The following is a 6103-nucleotide window of genomic DNA, read 5'->3' as shown; positions in this document are numbered from 1 at the left end:
CACATATCGAAGGCATACTTTCGCTTTCCAGGCACGTCGTGGTAAAGTGATGCCACTGACGATCCAGCTCGAAGTAAGTTCGAGAACTGCTGTTATTTCCATCTGAATTTTGAGAAGTGATATATTCTGCTGTGTCGCTGCTGCTCGGTGTCGCGGGCTTTTTCTGTCTGTTTTCATCCAAGTGGCACACGGGGGCTGTCTCAATTTCTCGAGGTGACGTTGTCATGACGGATTTAGAGCGGCGCCGTATTGGTTGTGTTCTTGTAACAGGTGCTCGGATTTTTATCTCAGGAGGTCGTAAGAACTCTGCGGAACAGATAGAACCGCTCGAATCTACAACATCTTCAGTAACATTAGACAGCGAATTTATCCGTGGCTGCTCAATTAACCGTCCCGATTGAGTTGAGACCGCTGGGATCTCTGGGCTATACTGATGGCGACGAGGCTTCGGTGGCGCGTTTCGAGGGTCTCGAACGATTTCAGAGATCGGAGGTGGTCGAGGCAGCGGCCAGGAGCGTACCCTGTGAGCTCTTTCATATGTCTCCTCTGGCGGGAATATCATCTTGCTGATTTATCACTGTATTGAACACTTTGAAAAAATACATCAGCAATAAAAAACTAGAAGCAGTATCGTTTGATCAAGAGAAGCTTCCATGTGTGCACATAGGCAGTCCAGCACAATGTGACCATTCTACTAAACCTTCATAAACAAGCACATAAAGTATTTACATAGTCTGTAAGTGACAAAGATACTGTCCATTATGCACTGTACGCTGAAGCCCATATCCCATCAGATCTGGTTGCAGTTAATCGCTATCTTTTTGAGCTACTCCACTCCTATGAAATTGTTATGCGGCCATAATTCCGGATATAGTTTGATGTGAACTAACCGTAGCAGCTATGTGTGGCTGTTCCTTCAGTCGAAAATCTCTGCACGGCCTTTCTTGCTTGCTAGGTTAGATAAATATAGAACAATGCTTACATACGCACACGCAGCAAGGTCCTCGTTACTCGAAAAGGAGAACAGTACAACACAAGCCAAGTTGCCGCCACGAGAAATATCTTATAGCTAGCCATGTAACAGAATTGACCGACTCATTCGGGTTACCTGACAACTGCCGAAGTATTTTCGAAGCCACAACGCCGCAGACCGGAACTGACAGAGCTAATGACGATCACTTCTGATCGCCAGGAGTCACTCGTTCTGTCACATGTTCGAGCTGTTGTTGCTGAGCTATTGCTCGCTACCAAAATGTCATTGCCGTAGCGGTCGTGTCGACTTTCTTGCTGCACTAACGATGAGCGGTCTTGCAACATCCATCATTACGTCAAACTACTCATGTCAGCCGGTGTCCGACGCGTTGAGTCCAACCTTTCTCTATGAGCGTTCAAAATGGCGCGAAGCGGGAAGGTCTGGCTCTCTCCTGTGGGTTACTGGCTAACTGGTCGATTGGCTGGCTGGCTGGCTGGCCGGCCGGCCGGGTCTGGTAGTCGCCAAGCGACCACGAAATCCAATTACCTTAACATTATCGACAAGTGGTAATAGACAACGAGTCGATATGAGTACTTTACTATTTAGACTGTTACCAATTGCCGCTGCGGCTGCTGCTGCCGGTTTGGCGCGCCGATTCGTTAAGTCACACCCGTCTTTCGCTCCATATTAGCCTAGAGCCCTTCGTCGGCAGGGTGACTCAGTTTTTTGGCTTTTGCTTTTATATCTCGGCGGCTCTTGGTCTCCATTTTTACCCGACTCTATACAAGAGTCGTTGCGTAGACCTTACGTTAGGAGCATAACGGGTCACGTTCAGTTGTTTAATAGTAGAGCATATTGGGTCGCCCACACATGCGGGGAGAACAAAGACGTACTCACAGATAAATACCGTTTGCACAATGATTACGGCGCATCATCGCATTGACACCAAGGTTTACTAACAAATGGTAGAACAACTAGAGGGCTCAGGCCTCAGTGACTTAAGGAGCCCAAAGTGATCCGGCGAGCAAGCTCCGATAGGTCCGAGTGCTAGCTCACTCTTGTTGATGTTCAGATTTGTTTCGCATCTTGGGACATTACGGTCATAAATTTAGGGCCCACTCACCTCTGGCGTCGTCCATATAAATTTCGCGAACTCGATAATTTTTGTGCACAGATATGGGTGTCGGTCACGGCTTAGTGAGATGACAGGCAAACAACACAACGACATACGTACAGCACTGATTCCTATTTTATATACGTCCCATCAATGTAATTATCTGTACGGCTTGAATATTAGTGGCCACTTAAAACCCAGGGCAATCTTAAACCCGGTCAGGTCCTTATCAGAGTCGGTAAAATGTTTGATGTGAAGTCACGAAATTGTAATTATGTAATGTAAGATAATGACACATAGAGTATAAAATTGCTGGAACAAGTTTATGCCTTTGTGGCGAATTATTATTAGCAGATACCTGTGTAAAAGCTCGACCTTGTTAAAATCCAAACAATTGCGTTGACACGCTGCCACCCGGTGCACAGAAAGGAGATGATGAACGTGCTAAACGCAGGCTGGAGTACGATACATGCAAACCTAAAAATAGTTCACAGTTCATCTAAATAAGCAAACATCTTCACGGCGGACTAGCAGAGGCAACAGACCCGACCGCCGTTCAAGAGGTTCAAAGGGCGTGCAAGTCCGACACCCGAAATATCCGCTGGGCTCATCGTCTTATTCGGGCGCTGTAGAGTTGGCCTGTCACACAGGAGAACGCTGTTGCACAGGAGACGGATTGTTGGTTTTCGTCAAGAAATCCATTACCTTGCTCATGCCGGGTTTCCTATCGTCTATGACTTATGCCATATGCGGGACCCCTCTCCCGAATGTTAGCGAGAGGGTTGTTATTACTATTAGTTAAATGTTTATTTTTAAGTAAAGCTTATAGTCGCATTATGGCTTTTCCCAATGTTACTGTGAAACGAGTGTTGGAAATGCATTCAGCAGGTCATAATGTGTGTGCTTAAGTATCAACTGTTATTAGGTATTTGCCATATAATAACAAATCCTACATTGTCACTCATCAAGGGTTCATTGGAAGTTATCGTATGCCAATTTCGAATGGAAGATCTGCAACAACTAATTGACTCTTTAGCAGGCTGTTGTTTATCTCCCGTTCCGCTGAAATTACTTGACGTACCTTATTTTGAAATATATATTTCGCATACTATATACAACAGATTGTTCCTGGTTGATTCGAACTAGGTTTTTGTTGGTCTCTTCCTTATAAGCGGATTTTCAATTTTGCCTTATATTCATCTATTACCACAACTGCTACTGCTGCTCAGGTTTTTGCGTTTGACGTTTTCATATTTAGTTTTCTTGCTATTGGCGGATTTTGTCCATACTCTCTTCTAGTTTTGTAAGCACGCAGCCAATCAGACCTTGCTTTTCTCCTCTGTTTTCTCGTTCTGTCCAAAGCTTCAGCACTCAGTATATTCAAGTATATACTGGAAGCACGATGGAGTCAAGGGCTATATTACCAACTGCTGCTTTATAACATTTGCACCGAGTACAGAAACACCGAGCCTAAAGCGGGATTCGGATCGGTTGGCTTAGGCCAAGCCTCAGCAGGGGACACCCGTGGAGTACGACGGACCCCGACCGACCCCACGCACTCAGCAGATAGCTGGAGTGCTATAACGGTGTTAACATTAAGCGTCCTCTCAAACCCGCGACCCTTTAAACATGCTGAGATTGCCAAGTTCGCCGACAAACAAAAAACTATACACTGGGGTGTAATCTCATCGATTCAACGAGTGCACTCTGCAATGAGCTTCCTGTTGGACAAGAACGCGTGGAACAAGGGGGCATAAGAAATATTATTTCAAGACAGTACATTGGGCAGTAGAATCACAACGGAGTGAAAATAAGAATAGATTTGCCCAATAGCCGAGCAAGCAAATTGATAATGTGCTTGCAATAAGCTATTTGTATAAGTTTCTTTTGACAGTGCCTGTTTCAGTTGCAAGTTTGTCTTTCTTTGGTTTATTAACTTCACCAAGCGTTGCAATGCCCTTGGTGGTAATTGTGTTTCAACCAGTTTGTTCTATATAAAGTAATCATGTAAATTTTTGCAAAATTATTTTGGCTAACAAGCTAAAAACCTGCTTTTGAGAATTCGAATGCCGTAAGACACCTGCTAGCTTTCATAATATAATTTCAATGAGTGCTTGTCGTTTTACATACTAGTTGTTCCAATTCCGTCGGAAGATGCAACCAGGACGGGCATAGTAATATAAGCCACTTAGCCTTACGCTGTTTCTAAGCGCCATAGCAAACTCGTCGGGTTTGAATCTGTTGCAAAGAAAATGTCTTTTCTTTTGCACCAACTTAAACCTCACCTCCTTGTAAGGAGAACTATTTAAGGGATCCGGGTTATTTAATCATTGTCCGACGATCTAGACCGAGCAAGTGGGGCAAAAAAGGAACACATAAAATCTAGTGTTTTCGCTCTCGAATTTTACAGTTCAGCGTACCTCTAAGCGAGCATGAAGTAAAAAAGCAATTGCGTAAATTAGGTGTCCCGGTAGTCGCTACGAAACATATAAATTTCTTTTGTTTTCGCGAGCTTTCAATAGCCGACGAGCTATATATAGAATTCGACATGTCGTCAGGGTTTACCGACAAACATCAACCCTATCTTTTATAGGTTATGAGTAACATCGACGCAACTAAATATACATACAACAATACATTGTACAAACGAATAGCATCCGTTCTCTCTTCCATAGCTGTCATTTCTCTTACCCGTCTTGTGCTTGCACAGCTGTCAATATGGCTTTTCCTTTTGGTTTCTTCCAAACATGGCAGATAGTAACTATCCAAATACGCGAGTGGCTGTAAGCCAAAATGCTCCGTTCAAACCATTATAGATCGCTTCGTGCTCTGTTCAACAGTATGTTACTGCTAGCCGTATCAAAGCAGGACGCAGCGCGTGCGTGTTTGAGCAGTGAGACTGGCGGCGAATGGGGCGTAGTCCTTTCGTGGGTTTAGGCGTCTACTTGGCTTAATTGGGTATTTGCGTTTGTACGCAAACAAGCAGCTCAGGAAAGACGTACAACACGGAGCTGTCGGCCGCTAGCCAGTCGTTTAATTCGTGACAATATTAAGGCTTTCCCAAGGGTCGACCAGCGCAAGCAAATACGGCACACATATCGCCACGCAGAGCCTTCTCAACGACGCTGCAAGGGCAGGCCGGAAGACTTTGACCAGTGGGTATGAGAGGCAGACGCGCCAGAAATCACTCGGGGACTGCGTGACATCAACTGGAAAAATGCCGAAGTTTGATGTAGCCTAAGCAAAAGTTGCTTGCTTGTTGTGAACACGAGTGTCTGGGGTTGCATGCACATGCGTTGCCCGATCGCTACTGTAGAAGGTTAGAGAATGTCTCAATCGAATAAGAAAGGAAAATACAGAGCAAATGATTTTGTTATCGTGTAGGGTGATCAGAAGAAGACAAGTACCAGTTTCCCTGGCATTGTTAGGTTAGATGGGGATTTAAAGGAGACTTGTTACTTTTTAATACAGCAATAATGACTATAATACGAAACAAGATGTTTGGCAAGTAAGTGGCTCTATCGCGTTCCGAGAAGTTACAGAACTTGCCGTAAACAGGACAGGAATGCGTCGGATGTGAACTCACTAAAAAAGTAACCGTTTCAATAACTCTTGTATGTGCATTCGCTTACATGTGTCCCATACACAAGATGCTCCTTTAAAAATCACCCAGTCTATGATTTACATATTATGCAAAAAATAACGCAACTCTTTGAACACAATCTACACAGCCACTCAGCATGTAGCGTGATGGGGTTGTTGTCATCTGAACACATTACCTCAGAGCCCTAAGTTACGTTAGTTGTGGAGGTGTTGTATAAATTTGCCTCATCAAAATGTATACTTAAGAGTCGACCTTACAGACCTAATTATACACACGAAGATATAATTAGAAGAAGATAGAAACTTTGTTTCTTTATTCACGTGTCTGAACTTGGAAAAAAAATCGAACAAAAAGTCATATATGTTGAGAAAGACTGCAACATATAAAGCGCTACCGAAAGTTTCGAGAGATA

The sequence above is a fragment of the Varroa jacobsoni genome, unplaced genomic scaffold (genome assembly GCF_002532875.2).
Source record: "Varroa jacobsoni isolate VJ856 unplaced genomic scaffold, vjacob_1.0 scaffold_247, whole genome shotgun sequence".
NCBI lineage: Eukaryota > Metazoa > Arthropoda > Arachnida > Mesostigmata > Varroidae > Varroa > Varroa jacobsoni.
Note: the sequence above shows the minus strand (reverse complement) of the source record.